Source organism: Pygocentrus nattereri, chromosome 4 (genome assembly GCF_015220715.1).
Source record: "Pygocentrus nattereri isolate fPygNat1 chromosome 4, fPygNat1.pri, whole genome shotgun sequence".
NCBI classification, from domain to species: Eukaryota; Metazoa; Chordata; class Actinopteri; order Characiformes; family Serrasalmidae; genus Pygocentrus; species Pygocentrus nattereri.
The window spans coordinates 4,850,052-4,870,809 of NC_051214.1; the positions used below are offsets into that span (position 1 = coordinate 4,850,052).

Below are 20,758 nucleotides of genomic sequence, written 5' to 3' on the forward strand. Positions count from 1 at the left end.
TGTTAAGAAAATGATTAAATGCATTACAATAAATTTCATTATTATTTCATTCAATTTTAATTATTTAGACAACGACTCAATGCTTCACAACAAATTTCACTATGATTCGATTCAATTATGATTCTTTAGACAATGACTCAATGCTTCACAACAAATTTCACTATGATTCGATTCAATTATGATTCTTTAGACAATGACTCAATGCTTCACAACAAATCTCACTATGATTCGATTCAATTATGATTCTTTAGACAATGACTCAATGCTTCACAACAAATTTCACTATGATTCGATTCAATTATGATTCTTTAGACAATGACTCAATGCTTCACAACAAATTTCACTATGATTCGATTCAATTATGATTCTTTAGACAATGACTCAATGCTTCACACAAATTTCACTATGATTCGATTCAATTATGATTCTTTAGACAATGACTCAATGCTTCACAACAAATCTCACTATGATTCGATTCAATTATGATTCTTTAGACAATGACTCAATGCTTCACAACAAATTTCACTATGATTCGATTCAATTATGATTCTTTAGACAATGACTCAATGCTTCACAACAAATTTCACTATGATTCGATTCAATTATGATTCTTTAGACAATGACTCAATGCTTCACAACAAATTTCACTATGATTCGATTCAATTATGATTCTTTAGACAATGACTCAATGCTTCACAACAAATCTCACTATGATTCGATTCAATTATGATTCTTTAGACAATGACTCAATGCTTCACAACAAATTTCACTATGATTCGATTCAATTATGATTCTTTAGACAATGACTCAATGCTTCACAACAAATTTCACTATGATTCGATTCAATTATGATTCTTTAGACAACGACTCAATGCTTCACAACAAATTTTACTAGGATTCGATTCAATTATGATTCTTTAGACAACGACTCAATGCTTCACAACAAATTTCACTAGGATTCGATTAAATTATGATTCTTTAGACAATGACTCAATGCTTCACAACAAATCTCACTATGATTCGATTCAATTATGATTCTTTAGACAACGACTCAATACTTCACAACAAATCTCACTATGATTCGATTCAATTATGATTCTTTAGACAACGACTCAATGCTTCACAACAAATTTCACTAGGATTCGATTCAATTATGATTCTTTAGACAACGACTCAATGCTTCACAACAAATCTCACTATGATTCGATTCAATTATGATTCTTTAGACAACGACTCAATGCTTCACAACAACTTTCACTAGGATTCGATTCAATTATGATTCTTTAGAAAATGACTCAGTGCATCATGAGTTCACTATGACTCAATTCAGTTATGACTCTTTAGAAAAATGACTCGATACATCACAACAAATCTCACCATGTTTCATTTCAGTTATGATTCTTTTGCAAATGACTCGATACATCACGAGAAAACAACAGCAAATCCAAGCTCAATTATGAGCATAAGAATAGAAATTGTACACCATCAAATTTTAAGTGGGTACTGTAGTGTGATGCTTAAAATTTTCATCACTTCAGATCAATCAGAACAAGCTCTGTTCCAGCTTCATTGCCACTTTCATTGTGGTTTTTGGACATGAATGGGCAAAAGGATGCCATAGCAACGTTTCTGTCTGTTGTGTTTTGTTGTTTGTCCTGTGTTGTGTTCTGCTGTGCTGAGTACAAAGCTGTGGTGTGGTCACTAATGATCGAGTCCACTTCACTACGACAGGAAACTGCGAAGGACAAAGCAGCGGGGCGTGCTCATCCTGAAAAACTTTATTTATGAATTTATTTATAACTCCTTCAACCTTTCAGAGCCAAACACAGGGTGATTGTTCACTCACACGCACACACACCACACACACAGTGTAGACAGCCTGCCATGGCTTGTCATGTCATGTGTGTGTGTGGCCCACCTGAGAGAGAAACACACACAGTGGCATGCCCAACTCCTCTCATTTAGAGCAGAGATGCTAAACAACTGAATTTTCTTCTCATTTCTACAATGATGTGCTGTGGTCAAGGCATAGATAATCAAGTTATCCACTCTTGGGCACAAATGTTTGGTGGGCCACTGGCTTTTTTTGGGTGGTCAGTGATCTTTTATGGTGTGATATGCGGTGTTGGGCACGTGACAGTTATACGCATGGCCTTTTTTTTCAGTTCTGACCAAACAATATAAACCACCATTCAAGTGGTTCAAGAAACGGTTTTTCATAGAACTCAGGGTTCTAAATAGAACCATTGCCTTTACTAAAGAACCATCTTTTTTGAGGGTGCACTTTTTATACCATATCTAATTTGTAAAAAGTCAGGGAAATTAATTTGTCAATGATTCATCTTTAGCAACCGTTCCTGGTCTTTTAGCATTAAGAAACTTGAACATATGGTCTCTGGTCTCTCTAAATCAGGGTGGGCCCAAAGTGTGGCCCACCTCCTCACACAATGCGAGAACAGACATTTTCATACTTGATGTAACAAAAATGTATTTTTGAAGTTATGAATGTTATAAAAGGCACTTCTACAATGTCCTATTTGAAACCTACTGACTTCCTTTAATTGTATACTGTTTTTGTCATTTTGGCCCTCGTCCCACCACAAACATCGCACTTTGGCCCCCAAGACAAAAACTTTAGGCATGCCTGCTCTAAACTGTGCCCTGCGGCAGCCACGCCTGAGAGCAGCGGTCATTAATATATCGCTGCTGTCGGAAGAAAACCTCGTTTCTCCATTTTTGACGTTTTATAGTTTTTGACATAATTTGAAAATACCTGTTACCCTTTACAATGTTTGTAAATTTCATGATGAATGGGCTACAAGAAATGGCCCAAAACGACTTGGAAAGACGTCTGGTTCCATTGACTTACATTAAAAGTAAAGTAGGTTTTTTCCTTCTCCTGTAAAGTTACTATTTCGGAGATACGAGGTTTTCTCCCGACAGCAGTGATATGCTAAATACACTAAATCAGCACCCTCAAAATGATGTTTTCTTCACAGAAGAACAAATGACAGAACAAAACAGATCATACAAAGGATGAATTACAGTGTTCTGTGTTTTATACTCTTCACAGCGATCAGGAAACTCTATTAAACGGATATAAAAAAAAGAGTTAAATAGGCCTCCTTTAAAAATTCATTTACCTCCCAGCCACACACACACGGCTTGGCAGGACCATTATCTTTCTTGTCAATTGGGCATCAGGACAAGTCCAAACAGAGAGTAAGCGAGGGAGAGAGAGAGAGAGAGAGGGAGAGAGACTATGATGAAAGAGAAAAAGGAAGATGCTATCAATCAGTGCTGCAAGACTTAAAAAAACCTTGCGGCTGTCTGTCGAAAGGAAAAGAAAGCGTTCATGTTTTCTTTTCATGCGCCCCCACAGCCCATCCCTCGCTTTCTTCCTGCTTTCTTCTCAGGATTACTGAGCAAACGGCTTAAGTGTTTCAGCCAGAGGGGCAGAGAGAGAGAGAGAGAGAGAGAAAGAGAGAGAGAGAGAGAAATTGTATGGTTGAAATTGAAGTAATACATACAGTAATAAAGTCTGTATCTCATAATTAAAGGAGATAATAAATTACAGCAACAACCCACTTAACACAGTACAAATTAGGCTAATTGATACAATTTTTAAAAATAGATATTTTCCAGTTGCTGTAAATCATATACATATATATCAACTAGAAAATATATATTTACAAAATAATATATACATATAGTTTTGTACGTTTTTGATATAATTTGAAAATGCCTGCCTTTACATTGTGTGGAAACCTCATGATAAATGGACCAAAAGGCCAATTACTTGGAAAAAAGTCGGGCTCCATTGACTTGCATTCAAAGCCTGCAGCCACACTGCAGTTAAAGTCGGTTGCACTTTCTACTGCTCGCAATCCAAGACCTCCCAAACAACAAGAATTCAGTGATGTTGAGGTCTTGACTCAGGGGTGGGGTATGGACTTAAGGGTGGGGTCTAGACTCAGGGGATGGGGTCTGGACTCAATTTCCTTTGACTGTCTCCCTGCTTACTCAAGAGGATTATTTTAGTATTGTATTGTATTTAGTATTGTATAACACTGCTGCCATTCCTTTAGCTGAGTGTGTATAAGCAGTCAAGGCTGGCTGTGGCTCCCAAATCAAGATATGAAGAAATAAATCAGTTTGATCAGAAATGTCGATCTATACCAAATCAATGTTATTCTAACACCTATAATTACCTTGTAAATACTGCAGCAGCCAACATATTCTAGTTTACTAGAATCCTGTATTATTAATCTGTGGAAGGTTCAGCGATATTTTGTGTTTTTTACCATCAGCTACAACATCAAACACATTTACAGCATTTGGCAGATGCTCTTATCCAGAGCGGCTTACAATTTGGTCATTTTTTACACAGGTAGGTAAAAGTAGTGTTAGGCGTCTTGCCCAAGGACTCCTTATTAGTATAGCATCCAGGAGGGGATTGAACCCCTGTCTACAGTGTAGAAGGCAAACGTGTTACCCACCACACTAACCAACCATCAAACACCATCGTGCTCACAGAGGGGATTATAGAAGCCCGTTTCCACCACTGGAGAAAAAGTAAGTCATAGTAACGAGACGGTTTTTACATAATTATGATTTAGCATCTCATAATAATAATAATAATATTCAATCTCATAATTATGACTTAGCATCCCACAATTATGACTTACATTTTCCTAATTATGACGTTATATCTTCTATAATGAGTCATTCTGACTTGTCACAATTCCAACTTATCATTGTCATAATAATAATATTCAATCTCATAAGCATGACTTAGAATCTCATCATTGTGACTTTTTCATAATTATGTATTAGACCTTAATGTGACGCTCAGTCCACTGTGCATGCGCCGTCATTCAGAGTAACCATGGCAGCAGCGCCGAGCAGAAGTTAAAGCCTGTAGCAGCAGGAAAAGCAGCTCAGCTCACATTTTCACCTTTGTCTGGCTCTAATAATGAAGCACACATTCACATTAATGACAGATTTGAGGTCACTTACCTAAACGAGCAGTGAGGCTTGTAATGTGAACGCAGCCAAAAAGGCTTACACTGTTATTATTACAACAGTTATGAACTAACAGTGTATAAACGGAGGCTCTACGAACATCATCGCTGTGTTTACCAGTGGTATGTCAACAATACGGCAGTGGTGAGAAGTGTGAGTACTATCCATACCTAATGTCTTCACAAATATTCTAATTCTAACCAGATATCAGAATAATTAACAAAAATAATGTAGCCCCCATTTATAATGCCTTCGTGGGCTGGAGGTTAGGGACCTGGCCCTGTGACCGGAAGGTCGCCGGTTCGATCCCCAGTGCCGACAGTCCATGACTGAGGTGTCCTTGAGCAAGACACCTAACCCCCAATTGCTCCCCGGGTGCCGTGGATAGGGCTGCCCACTGCTCCGGACAAGGGTGCTCACTGCCCCCTGGTGTGTGTGTGCTCACTAGTGTGTATGTGGTGTGTCACTTCACGGATGGGTTAAATGCGGAGGTGGAATTTCCCTGTTGTGGGACTAATAAGGATCATTTAATATTAATATTAATACCTGCTTCCCGTGAAGTATTCTTGCAATTACAGGCAATGCACCCCCACCCCCACCCCCAACCCCCACAGAATAAGGCCTTGAGTGCTCCTCAGTTAGCCTAATGGGAACAGCGTAAACAGTCTGAACAATCAGGCCGAGGCTGGTCACCATGGAGAGCCCATTTAAACACATTACCAGAGTTAGCCCACTCAGACAGAGGACAGGGGTCAGAAAAGGGAAGTGTAACTTTTCAGACGGGCCTGTTCGCCTGGCAGACTGATAATGGATAAAGCCTGGAACTGATAACAGCCCCCCAGCTTAGCTAGAGGTGTGGTATAGTGAAGCTGGCATTGTTAGACTTTATGTCTGTGCAATTAAACTGTTAAACAAAGTCATTCAGAGTGGTTTGCCGTGAAATGCTCAACTCAAGAGAAAATTACTGAGGATTATTCTCAGTGGTGGCAATAAGAACATCCAAGGCCTATAAAAGCTACTTTATGGAAAACTATTACATCATGAAATGGTTATAAATATGCAGCCTGATGCCTGAGACATTGTTTTACGAACGCTTTGAGAAGGACAAAGAGGTGATTTGACACTATTTTACCATCATTAACATTCCATACAGCGACTCGTGTAGGTTCACTGGTGGTTTTGGACAGTAAATGGATCTGCTGTATTGTGTTGTAGTCATGGCGACCCCTGGTTCCTATCAGCACCACTGTAAAGAGTCAGTTTCTCTACTATAAACCATTTCACTCAAACCTCTCTGAGTGGCTTTGCTAAGCGGTTCAGCTGATTCATCCGACCAAACCAACCAAGTTTTATGTTCACCTGCCAAAGTTGATTCACTAGCACTGGAGCCTGAACTTGGCCGCAAAAGCACAAAAACACACCGCTAAGCAAAGATTTTAGACGAATTCAATCTTGAGCTTCCATTATTTTATCATTATCACGTCATCTGTCAGAAACGGCCTTATTAAATCACATCTCTCCACGGTCGCCACAGCGACATGCGGGGTGCCTGGTCGAGGCTGTGGGGTCTACAGCTTCATTATAGATCTGCTGACATATACCCATCTGTTCGCCCATTCAGCCAGGAGCGTTTCAACCCTCCGGCACAAAACAAACCGATCAGAACCGAGTAAGAAAAATAGCCTGTTTAAGGGATAAAGAGAGGTCAGAAGATGGGCTTGTCTAAAACAAACGTACACCAACTTCGTAAGTGGACCTCAGAGAAAAAAGGATATGGGCCTTTAAAAGAAATGAAGGTTGTTTTCATCCACTTGTATCGATATCAGCATTCAGACATTAGCCCTGGTGTTACTCAACACTGGATCATGGAATCACGGAACTGAGGTTCATATTTAAATACATTTTTTCTGTGTAGAAAAGATGGAAGTGGGTCGTACTGAAGGAGTCATTCAGAAAGAGCCAATCATTCACAAAGAGATATCTAGCGGAGACCGCAGCAATAAACTAGCCGCAACATCATATTCAGCACGAGCTAATCTTCAGACAGCGTTTGAAATCTCTCTTTTATTACTCTTATTTAGTGGAAAGATAAGAAGGAGTGATAAACCAGCAGAGTGTGCGAGTGTGTCTGTACCCCATAGTAACCCATTACCAGGAGAAACTCGCTGGCATTCACCACAGCATTCCACACCAGAGTGTGTGTGTGTGTGTGTGTGTGTGTGTGTGTGTGTGTTTGAACTTGGCAGTCTGCCCATAGAGACCACACACAGGCCGAATGGCATGGCAGCATGGCTGGTTTGGACCCCACATAAACGTCTAATATATGAGGTAACTGAGCTTCGGTGTCCTAACCAAAACAGAAAAACCAAGAAAACCTCCATCTGTCAGTCTCTGGATCATTCTACCAAATTAGTTCTGCAGTGCCACAGTATAAAGAAAAATATTTAAGTAAATAAATAGCATTCAGACCTTAGATGTTTATTATGTTACGATCTATGATCTATTTCGACCTAAGGCATTAATTGAGATATTAATAAGCTAAAAAAATACACACAAATCAGGGTCTGTCCCAAACCCTGGCCTACAAATTTAGGCCCAATCCCATTCCTTATTTTTACCCCTACCCCTTGTTTCTGAGTGTCCCTTTGAACTGAAATTTAAGGGGTAGGTGATGAAATCTTCCCTCTGAAATGGGACACTCAAATAAAGAAGAGCATTACATCATTAACAGCTGCTAGCACTGCCCCATGACAGCAGAGGAGGGTGAAGTTCAGCATCCGTGATAATTCACTGGTGATAGGAATCTGAAATCAGCTGTTCGCCAGCTTTTTGTGCAAATTTTCCTGTTCCACCTTAAATGGAGCAGCAGTTCCATTCTGGCACTTCAGGCATCAGAATTGGACTATTTAAGGTGGAATCTAGCTAGGTATCAAGACATCAGCTTACTACTACCGATTTATACGCTTGTTATGAAGAAAAGGATGATAATATGTTGAAATGACAATAAACTAGATAATGCTGCGGTTATGATCATTTTTAACTGAAAAAATATGTATATTTGTGGGTTTCTTTGGTTGCTCGCGCAGCCATCTTGCCAGTTTTTCTTTTTTTTCCTCATAACTTCGTTTGGAGTGTACCTCTGAAAAACCTCCGTTTGGAGGGTCATGTAGCCCTAACATCTCACCCTACCTCTCTATCTCCACAAGAATCTGGACACCTTACCCCAGATGTGAACGTGCAATATATCGTTATTGTCCGAAGAAAATCTCATATCTCCAAAAAAGTAACTTTACAGGAGAAGGAAAAAACCTTCTTTACTTTTATTGTAAGTCAGTGGAACCAGACGTCTTTCCAAGTCATTTTGGCACCTTCAAATGATGTCAAAAACTGAAAAAACAACAAAAATGGAGATTGGCCCTTCCCAGTCCTGCCCATGTGCGTCTGTTTACATGTCCATGTGCTTTCTTTGTTTCGATTCCCAGTCCAGCCCCCTTGTTTTCTGACTCTGCCCCAGATTGTTGCCACCTGTGTTTCAACCTGTGTCCTGTTATCCCTAGTTAGCCCTCATGTATTTAAGCCCTTTGTTTGCCCCTTGTTGTCGTTGGTCTTTATTTGAATGTGCTGTATGTATTGTTTGTATATTTGATATGTGCTGCTTGATTCTTGTTTGAGGTTCTGTGTTTCTGTTCGTCATGTCTGTCCCGCAATCCCTCCATGTTGGTTCATTGAACCTGGACTGTCTCGACCCTGAGTTTGGATTCGCCCGTAATAAATCTTGCTTTTCTCAGCACATGCGTCCCCCTCCACATCGCTCCTCATTACACTTTCGACAGAAGACTGCATCCCTGTCCCTCATGGCCACATGGTGAGCAATAAGATCTCATTGTAAATTTGTTCCAGAATCTGAAAAAAATCAGTTTGGCACATTAAAAATAGTTTCCTGCGATTAATTTTTTTTATTTTTAATGAAAAATAATAGGATTTATATGTATATACACCTGCTTAAAGCTGAGATTGCTGCTCGTATACTAGCTAGAGTTTTTGAGTTCTGTTTAAAATAAGCTTAAACTGTCTGAAACAGTCACTATAGTGTGAATGATTTACAAAACCAGAATCTGGGTTTCCATGCAAGCAAGTCAACACTTAGTGTTATTGTGCTTAAATATTACATATTACCAGGGCCTTTCCTGAAATCTGATTGGCCACAGATGCCACCCCAAATGTTCTGCCACGTCATTGGCTTCCACCTCGCTGTGGGGTGGGATTTGGTGCCTTTAAGAGGAGAGTTGTTTTGCTGTCATTCGCTGTAACTGCCACGAATGGCAGTAAAAATGAAACCTTAAATGTAGATTAGAGCTTTTTAGAGCTGTCACAGGACACAGTGGTCTCATATGAGAGGTTTTTAACCTGGAGGAGTGTGTATGTGCCTCAGAGGGACAATATTGCATGGGGCCCCTGTGTTATGATCAGATGACACGTCATGTGATATCAGGTTAAAAGGATGGAATGTGCAGGAACTCTTCACACCCAAAGCATAACCTTCCCATCATACACACACATGCGCACACACACACACGCGCACACAAATGATACTAAATATCTATAAGTGATGATAATATGCCCCAATATATAAATATATATATATATATATATATATATATATATATATATATATATATATATTTATGGAAGTAACTATACACCAATCAGGCATAACATTATGAGCACCTCCTTGTTTCTACATTCATTGTCCATTTTATCAGCTCCACTTACTATATAGGTCCAGCAGCACTGCTGTGTCTGATCCACTCAGACCAGCACAACACACACTAACACACCACCACCACGTCAGTGTTACTGCAGTGCTGAGAATGATTCACCACCCAAATAGGACCTGCTCTGTGAGGGTCCATGGGGGTCCTGACCACTGAAGAACAGGGTAACAGAGTATCAGAGAAACAGATGGACTACAGTCTGTAACTGTAGAACTACAGAGTGCAGCTATACAGTAAGTGGAGCTGATAAGATGGACAATGAGCACAGAAACAAAGAGGTGGCTGTAAGTATTAATAATATGTCATTTTGAGCAAAAAACCTGTTTCTCAACTTTTGGCATTTTTTAAAATAATTCAAATCATAAAGTTACCAGAAATTACTTTGAAAAATCGAGTTACATCAGTGATGATATGCAAGTATCTATGTGTAATAATAATGTGCCACATACATATTTGGAAAAAACGTGTGAATTCAGTGATTTTGACTGTGGCATCATTGAGTGTGTTTAAATGCATTAAATAATCCGATCATAATCGGATTTCTGCTGTTATTTGATTATTCAAATGGTCCTCAGCACAATCTGATTTCTTAGACTGGTGTGTCTGATCTTCTTAAAAACCCGCGGCATGAAGTTTAAGATTTACATTACATTTACGTCGTGTCTTCTTCAGTGAGTTTGTTGGCTGGTTGTAAAACAGAAATCTGATTACTGTCTGATTCATACAGACCTGGAGATTTCTATTATCTGACCACTCAAGTGCATGTAAACATGATCGGATTACTGACAAAATCTGATAAGATAACCTGCAAATATCTGTGTGTGTGTGTGTGTGTGTGTGTGTGTGTGTGTGTTTGAGGGAATTACCCTGATCTGGGGTTTCCCTGTGTTTAAATAATGCTGCGCTGTGATTGGTGGAGAGCAACCAGGAGTAAATTCCTCACAGGTCTACACACACACACACACACACACACACACACACACACACAGAACGCAGAGTGAGAGCGAGGAAGTGCGCTTACCTTCCATGTGCACATTGGTAAAGTACTTTCGAGAGAGAGAGAGAGAGAGAGAGGAGGGAAAGAAAGAATGAGGGAGGAAGAGGGAGAGAGAGGGAAGGAAAGAGAATGAAGGAGTGAGAGGGAGAGACAGAGGGAAAGAAAGAGAAAGAGCGAGGGAAGAGGGAGAGACAGAGGGAAAGAAAGAGAAAGAGCGAGGGAAGAGGGAGAGACAGAGGGAAAGAAAGAGAAAGAGCGAGGGAAGAGGGAGAGACAGAGGGAAAGAAAGAGAAAGCGAAAGGGAAGAGGGAGAGACAGAGGGAAAGAAAGAAAGAGCGAGGGAAGAGGGAGAGACAGAGGGAAAGAAAGAGAAAGAGGGAGGAAGAGGGAGAGAGAGGGAAGGAAAGAGAATGAAGGAGTGAGAGGGAGAGACAGAGGGAAAGAAAGAGAAAGAGGGAGGGAAGAGGGAGAGACAGAGAGGGAAAGAAAGAGAAAGAGGGAGGGAAGAGGGAGAGACAGAGAGGGAAAGAAAGAGAAAGAGGGAGGGAAGAGGGAGAGACAGAGAGGGAAAGAAAGAGAAAGAGCGAGGGAAGAGGGAGAGACAGAGGGAAAGAAAGAGAAAGAGGGAGGGAAGAGGGAGAGACAGAGAGGGAAAGAAAGAGAAAGAGGGAGGGAAGAGGGAGAGACAGAGAGGGAAAGAAAGAGAAAGAGGGAGGGAAGAGGGAGAGACAGAGAGGGAAAGAAAGAGAAAGAGGGAGGGAAGAGGGAGAGACAGAGGGAAAGAAAGAGAAAGAGCGAGGAAGAAGGAGACAGAGAGGGAAAGAAAGAGAAAGAGCGAGGGAGAGTGAGAGACAGAGGGAAGCAACAGAGGGACTTAAATTTTCTTCATCTTCTAGATGATGTACGTTCACATTTTCACGTAAAGCGGTGCGATGTTTTGAGAAAAAGGCCTGCAGCGTGAAGTTTGAGTTCATGTTACGTTAATGTCACGTCTTCCTCTGCGAATGTATTGGCTGGGTACAAACCATAAATCTGATTACCGTCCGATTCATATAGACCTGGAGTTTTCTGTTATCTGATTACTCAAGTTCATGTAAACACATTCATCAGACTACTGACAAAATCAGATTTCTGCTGTTATTGGATTATTAAGTGCATGTCAACGCACTCAATGTCTAGTGCAGAGGTGGTAACACAATAATCAAAGTGGCCCAGCAAATTTCGCTCAACTGTGTAGTCACGAGACATAATAAACGCCAAGGAACACCTGCTATAATCACACAAAAGCAACATAAACATATCTATATAACTAAGTCAGTTACACTGGTCATGCGATTTGTCAGACCAGTCACTGATCTTAGAAAGTTTTAGGTATTTTTAACATTTTTGTTTGCAGATAATCATCAAAACAATAGTATCTGTCATATTTAACATTACTGGCTTGATTAAATTTCTATACATTGTAATTAAGTGTTGCAATTTAACACAAACAAACAAACCAAAAAAGCCCCAACAGTACCACTACTGAGAGGGCACAGGACCCACTGGCCCTCCACTGATCTAGTACTTTGGAGTTTGTACCTGGAGAACTCAGGTAGAGTAGAACTCAGGGAACGAAATGCTAAAGAAAGCATTTACGATATTTATTGCAGTCCATCACCCACAATAGTTACGTAAGAATTCTGCAGAACTAATAAAGTCTCCTCATAAACGCTGAGCAGATACACTCCGAGCTGCACTTTCACTGCCCGCACATTCAGTGAATTATAGTAATTACAGAGCACGGCTTACAGTCTGCTGAGGGCACGCACATGCTCATTACTACTGACTCTCCAACAAGGTTCTAACCCCCACATGGAACAGGCCCACACCCTGAAACACAGGCATTACAGAAAACAGCCCCATTTATAGCTTTAAGAGGAATCCAGAGCCAACAACAGCCTGAAATAAATAAAAGTAAATGAGTAGGGCCGGTTACTCTAAATAACAGTCCAAAGTCAGTGTGTGTGTGTGTGTGTGTGTGTGTGTGTGTGTGTGTAAAGCATAGACTGATTCCAATAACAGGCCTGAAGACTCAATCTGGGCATCTATTTTCACACCAATAAAGACCTATCTGGAGTGTGTGTGTGTGTGTGTATGTGTGTGTGTGTGTGTGTGTGTGTGTGTGTGTGTGTGTATTTATATGTAGTGCTGTGCAAAAGTTAGAGTTCAGCCTTCACTCTTCAATATTGCTACAGATTCCATCCTTCCACTCACTTTCAGCTCCTCAAAGAATCTGCAGACACGCCTCCAAAGTTCAGTCTTAGAAGCTGGTTCATTTTCTGAAGTAATCAAACCCATTCAGTGGTGCTGAGGTCTGGACTCTGGGGCGGTCAGTCCATCGTTCAGCTTCTTTGTTTGATGTGTCCGTCTCCTTTCCTCAGTGAGGTTCTTCTTGATCAGCTACACGTCCTTTCAGACCCACAGCGCTGAGCGGTCTTCTCACAGTGGACGGATGGACAGAAACACCTGTGGATGTTTTCAGATCTGAAGCAGCTTGATGTTCTCCTCTCTCTCAGAGATCAAAGCTTTCAGTGCTGTTTATCTGATGGGGCAGTTTTGGTGTCTACCAGCTCTTCCAGGTGGTTGTTAGGAGCCCTGTTTACTCTGGAGCTTTTAATTATTTTGGAAGTTTTGGAAACTCCTGTTGTTTTCATTTATGTTCCTTTGACGTTCCTATGCAGGTGGATTTTGTTATATATAATCTCCAATGAATATGAATATCTTGTACAACTGGCTGGCAAAACTGGAGATAAAATAAATGAACTCTGACTTTTGCCAAGTGCCCCAAGTGTGTGTGTGTGTGTGTGTGTGTGAGTGTGTGTGTGTGTGTGTGTGTGTGTGTGTATGGGGTACTGAGATGGGTGTCTGCGAGTTGGAGCTGGTTGTTTTTGTTTGGTCTGCTGTTTAATGAGTTCAGCTGCCCTCACCACACCACAGCACATACACCCACACCCATTATATGTGTATATGTACATACATAAAAAGATGGTTCTTCAAAGGTTCTTTAGAAAAGGGAATGGTTCTGTTTTATCACCATAAGTTCTATATACAACCATTTGCATGCTTTAATGGTTCCTTGCATGGTGAAATGGTTCTTCAGATTGATGGAGAATGTATTGTATATGGTTCTATATAGAACCCTTTTGAAAATGGAACTATATAGAACCAAAAAGGGGTTTTTCCACCCTTTACACGGTTAAGCTTGTAACAGTCTAAGATATTGTCCCATATACAAGTAAAAGACACACACCTACACACACACACACACACACACACACAAAGGTCTAACCACATCAGAAGATGTGTGTTTTTAGCCCATCCATTAGGGGCTGATTGACCTTTGACCTCGGAGGGCAGGTGTTATAGGAATAAGAGCACGGGAGAGAAGGAGCCTTCTCCAGTAGCTGTATTCACAAACACTGTGTGTGTGTGTGTGTGTGTGTGTGTGTGTTCGTTCATGAGGACAGGTTCAGCTTCTACAATCTGATTGGCTGAGCCACGTTTGAAGCCGTATACAATTGAATGCCAGCTGCAAGTTTGGCCCCGTGGTGAAACCACATTTTGTTGATTTTCTAAGTGAAAACGAGTTAAAACATCCTACACAGAGAACAAGTTTTGGTATAAAATGTTGAAAATGTTCTGTAAATTTTCAGAGTTTAACATATTCCATGTAAAATGTGCCATAACTTCTGCACAGGCCACATTTTACGTCTGGAACCAGGTGGTTGAAGAGTTTAATGTCTGTAGTATTAACGCTGTACTGGCTTAATTTTATTCCATTTTTTGTATCATTAGAGTCAATCACCATATGATCAATAATCAATGTGTTTTAATGTCTGACCTGTTTAAATGCTTCCTTGCTTCAAGGAGGTCACCGTCACACAGACAGGGCAGTAAGTTAATGTCACTTAAACAGTTTCTGAAAGGCTTTTTAAGGAGTGTGTAAAAAAAGACATTACCATTACAAAGAACAGAGGAGTAGGCAGATAGAGAGAAAGACAGAGAGAGAGATAGCGAGAGAAGAAGAAGAAAGAAAGAATAACGAGAAAGAGAAAGAAAAGAAAAAAGAGAGAAGAAATGGAGAGAAACAGAATAGAAACAGAGACAGAAAGAAAAGAAACCAAAAGAAAGACAGAGCGAATAAAGAGAGACAGGGTAAAGAGAGAGAGAGAGAGACAGGGTAAAGAGAGAGAGAGAGAGAGAGAGACAGGGTAAAGAGAGAGAGAGAGAGAGAGAGAGAGAGAGAGAGAGAGAGAGTCTTTACAGTAGTAATCCTGCCACTGGAGCCCCCAAAACAGCTATTACTATACCATGACAATCACAACTCCCATACATTATAGTGAGACTGTGCGTGTGTGTGTGTGTGTGTGTGTGTGTGTGTGTGTGTGTGTCTGTCTGTGATTTAGTGTGTGAACACAGAGTTTAAAGTCATCACGCTCGTTCTAAAATAAATCACTATAATGAGGTTAAACAGAAGCTGACATTTTTCTTCATATCTGAGAAAATTAAAGACAAAAGCTCAACTTTTAACAGCATGTATATAACCTACCCGTCTGTGTGTGTGTGTGTGTGTGTGTGTACTGAAAATTGTGATGTATTGAATTTAAACATGTAGGGGAAAGCGGGGCACAATATAACACAAGGTAAAAATATAACAACTTTTTATGTAGTTAAACAGGTACAAGGAGGAAGTCCTGCTGGTGAGTTTAACTAGGCTGCAAGCCAGGGACTTTGTACCAAGACAAAGGAGTTAATCTAGGCCACAAGCTGGGGAATTCACACTGCAACAGGGGAGTTTAACTATGCTGTAAGCTGGGGACTTCAGACTAAGACAGGGGAGTCTGACAAAGTTAAAAGCTGGAGACTTCACACTGTGACAGGGAGTCTGACTAGGCTGAAAGCTGGGGACTTCACACTGTGACAGGGGAGTCGGACTAGGCTGAAAGTTGGGGACTTCACACTGTGACAGGGGAGTCTGACTAGGCTGAAAGCTGGGGACTTCACACTGTGACGGGGAGTCTGACTAGGCTGAAAGCTGGGGACTTCACACTGCGACAGGGAGTCTGACTAGGCTGAAAGCTGGGGACTTCACACTGTGACAGGGGAGTCGGACTAGGCTGAAAGTTGGGGACTTCACACTGTGACAGGGGAGTCTGACTAGGCTGAAAGCTGGGGACTTCACACTGTGACGGGGAGTCTGACTAGGCTGAAAGCTGGGGACTTCACACTGCGACAGGGAGTCTGACTAGGCTGAAAGCTGGGGACTTCACACTGTGACAGGGAGTCTGACTAGGCTGAAAGCTGGGGACTTCACACTGTGACAGGGAGTCTGACTAGGCTGAAAGCTGGGGACTTCACACTGCGACAGGGAGTCTGACTAGGCTGAAAGCTGGGGACTTCACACTGCGACAGGGAGTCTGACTAGGCTGAAAGCTGGAGACTTCACACTGCGACAGGGAGTCTGATTAGGCTGAAAGCTGGGGACTTCACACTGCGACAGGGAGTCTGACTAGGCTGAAAGCTGGGGACTTCACACTGTGACAGGGGAGTCGGACTAGGCTGAAAGCTGGAGACTTCACACTGCGAGAGGGAGTCTGATTAGGCTGAAAGCTGGAGACTTCACACTGTGACAGGGAGTCTGACTAGGCTGAAAGCTGGGGACTTCACACTGCGACAGGGAGTCTGACAAAGTTAAAAGCTGGGGACTTCACACTGTGACAGGGGAGTCGGACTAGGCTGAAAGCTGGAGACTTCACACTGCGAGAGGGAGTCTGATTAGGCTGAAAGCTGGGGACTTCACACTGTGACGGGGAGTCTGACTAGGCTGAAAGCTGGGGACTTCACACTGCGACAGGGAGTCTGACTAGGCCGAAAGCTGGGGACTTCACACTGTGACAGGGAGTCTGACTAGGCTGAAAGCTGGGGACTTCACACTGTGACGGGGAGTCTGACTAGGCTGAAAGCTGGGGACTTCACACTGCGACAGGGAGTCTGACTAGGCCGAAAGCAGGAGACATCACACTGCGACAGGGAGTCTGATTAGGCTGAAAGCTGGAGACTTCACACTGTGACAGTGGAGTTGACAGGACAGCAGGACGGGGGAAGGCTGTAGCTCCACTCAAAAAATCTCCCCATATTCATTCAAAACATTTACTTTACTGGAACTTTTTAATTACTGACTCACTAGAAAAGCAAAGTAGATACCAAAATCAAATATATTTCAAAACATTGTGCCCCACTCTCTTTTATATCACTTCCAGATGAATGAGTATATTACACCCTTAATACCAAATATAAGTAAACTGAAAGGCACTAATTGGGTTGATTTTATATATTTTATTCATGTGGAAATGATAAATGACAATTAAATCATCGTAATTTAATGCATCACTATGCATGCACATATTTCAGTATGTGCTTGATTATTTATAGTGTCTATCTGCAGTAAATCACTCCGGAAGCGCAACAGAACAGGCAAGAACAATAACTCCTTGTTGTCTGACACCCCCACCCCCCCACCACCCGATGCCTCTTAATTCCCTCTCTCGTTCTTCATTCTCTCTCTTTCTCTGAATCTGTCTCTTTCTCTTTCTATATTTCTGCTTCTTCTTCTCTCTTTCTTTCTCTGATCCATGCCTGTATACACTATATGCATAAAAAGAAAGAGAGAGAGAGAGAGAGAGAGAGAGAGAAAGAGAGAGAGAGAAGGCAGGAGAGATAAAGAGAGAGATAGTGAGGACAGAGGTGAAGAAAACAAAGCAGATGGGAGGGCTCCTGCATTAAAGCTGTGAATGTGGACTGTCACTCAGGAATTCAGGGATGCCAACCCCTCCCCACCCCCCCCCCCCCCCCCCCCCCCCCACTCCAGGTATATGTTTTCTAAAAGCTGGTCTCTATGTTTTTGGCGTTTTATTTCTTTTTCTTTCCTTTTTCCTTTCTTTTTTGAAGTTACACGGTGTGGAGATTACATGTTAAAAGGTCTTTTTACAATGACTTACATTAAAGGTTAAGAAGGTTTTTTTTTCCTTGTCCTGAACATCTGAGACATGAGCTTTTATTCCAGCAGTGATGAGATTCTCTCTCTCTCTCTCTCTCTCTCTCTCTCTCTCATCCATACAGAGTCAGTCAGTCTGTCCTGTGTCTGCTTTCACAGTTTGGTAGGAGTCTTACAGGAAGGTGCTGCTGGCAAAGTGTCCCGTATTCAGAAACGTTTGAACCGCAGAGGTCACCTCAGTTCAGACTGGACTTTCACTTTTCATTTTCACTCTATATTCTTATACTGTCTATAGCTTTTTATACCACTGTGCGATTTATTTATTTATTTATTTATTTATTTGTAGTAACTAATATGAACTATTCAGTAAGGAAAATACACTAGTAAGTACTACAGATTATTCAGTATGAATTATTCACTACTATGGGTAGCACACAGTACAAACACACAGTCTCTCAGCTGTCTGAGTGGTACTGACACTCCACATTTCCCTCAGAGTGACTGAGTGTGTGTGTGTGTGTGTGTGTGTGTGTGTGTGTGTGTGTGTGTGTGTCTCAACTACAGATGGAAAGCTATGCAGTGCTTACCAAGCGACAACAAATCAAGTTATGAAACCCCAATCAAATGTAATTACGAATGAAAGCAGTAACTCAAAACATTCATTTAGAACATTAAAAATTCCAATAAATGTCTAAAAGCTGATGACTGAGAAGATCACTCTGCTTCACTCTGCGCCTGTAAGAATACACACACACACACACACACACACACACACACACACACACGTAATCAGTCTGTGAGCTGAGCCGCCTCTGCTGAGTGGTACTGACACTTCACATTTTCCTGAGAGGGACCCACCCCTCGTTCTTCACTCACTGTTTACCAAGCTCTGTGTGTGTGTGTGTCTCAATTACAGATGGAGAGCTATGTAATGCTATTTAACAAGTGGAAACAAACCAAGTTATGACACTCCAATGAAATTCCAAATGAAAACAGTAAATCAAACTCTCTCTCTCTCTCTCTCTCTATATATATATATATATATATATATATATATATATATACACTCAATGCAAAGGCAACAAGCATTTTCAAATAATGTCAAAAACTAAAAAACGACAAACATGGAGATACGAGGTTTTGTATATTATAATGCAATACATCCCGTCAGACGCGGAATTCCTTCAATCATTCGACACCAGAAACAATTAAGTGGTTGTTCTTTAACCTGTTGAGCCATGTGTGCCGACCTACTGATGCACCTTTTACAGAGCCATAAAACTGTCACAGTATCAGCTCTGGGTTTCTTCTCTTCTGTACTTGCTAGATTTGCTCGTGTATGCCAGTCAGTCTGCAAAGCATCTTACAGCCCATCTTGTTTGTGGAATTCAGTTCTGATTGTTTCTGTATTTGACTGATTCTTTTGTTGGGGCTTCTGACTCCTAAAATCGTATTTAGGACGCAAATGCAACTTTTAAACTGCATACATTACTGTACATAAATATTATAGTATGAGTGCTGTGAATATTAATAATAATAACGTCACTACCAGTAAGTTACTGTAAATGTAATGCACATATTTTTATAACTCAGGAAACAAATCTGTGTCTGTCCAATAGTAACTTTAACCAAAATAACTTTTTTTTACTGTATTTATGTTTATTTATGTTTATTCTAATGCTATGTATTTACTAGCTGAAATAAACAGTTTTATGCAGTTTCTTGGCTGCATAAGACACAGTGCTGTGTGTTATTAGGTGCTGTGTTATGAAGTTAAATTGCTGGTCTATGAGGCTGAGCGCGTCTGACAGCAGGCAAAATATAATAAAGTTTGAGATCGCTGGTGTACGAGGCTGAGCATTATGAAGACACGGCTCACGCCTGTGTGTGTGTGTGTTTAGGAGAGGTGTCTAAGCACCCATCACTCCAGACAGACACACACACACACCTCTGCAGACAAAACAATGAGCCGAGAGGACCTGCTCAGACAGAGCTCACCTGCCTCTCTACAGCGTGGGTGTTTAAATGTAAAGGGGCTCAAGTTATGTGTACAAAGTTTACTGCAACGGTACTTAACTCAAATGAGTTAAAGGAGAGTTGCACCAGTTTTTCCTGAATTCATAAATAAACAAAGTCATTCAGAGCGGTTTGGTGTGACATGCTCTGTTCAAGAGAAACTTCCAGTCAGAATTGTTCACAGTGGTGGTGATAGGAACCAGACGTCTGAGGACAGAAAGCTATCATTTTAGTTTCCACCTAAAACGTGTTTTAAAAGTCCGTTCAGGGCAGATGTGTACACGCATGGGGCTGTCAACTAATTCGTAGTGAAGAAAACGTTTTTTAATGGTTTATCACCATTTGAACTTTTTCAACATCACATATAAAAACTCAGAAGACAGAAGTAGTTTCACTGGTGGCTTTGAGTAGTGAATAAAATGGTTGTATCTATGTTGTAAACATTGTGACCCCTGGTTCCGGTAAGTACCACTGTAAGGAAACCCTAGTTACATTCCTCTACAATGAATCGCTTCACATTAAACCACTCTCAATCGCACTGTTTACACCTCGGTGATTTATTACGCAGAAATTTTGAAAAAAATGTGTGGAATTCCCCTTTAATCCAACTTTCAGCTCACTGGCTTTTCAGAGTCACTAATGTTTAATGTGTTCCTCTAATTAGAGGTCTCAAATTCAAATAGCCTGAGGGCCACTAGCCAGGTGGTCTTTTCCAAGGAGTAGTAGTTGAAAAAATGCCGGGAAAAGGGATCATTTACACTACATCACACATACACTCATTTAAGCACACGGTCAATGTTTATTAGCAATTCACCACAAACCACAACAGCTACTACAACTGACACTAATAATAATTATTATTATTATTATTATTATTATTATTATTATTATCCTAGCAAACACCTGGAA

The 20,758-nt window shown here is 41.0% G+C and overlaps 1 protein-coding gene across 1 annotated transcript in view; it reads right to left on the reverse strand.

Moving 5' to 3' along the window:
- The window catches only part of LOC108437551 (protein eva-1 homolog C), an 83,610-nt gene that overhangs the window by 52,990 nt on the left and 9,862 nt on the right, over positions 1-20,758 (reverse strand). The gene's annotated exons all lie outside the window — the stretch shown is intronic.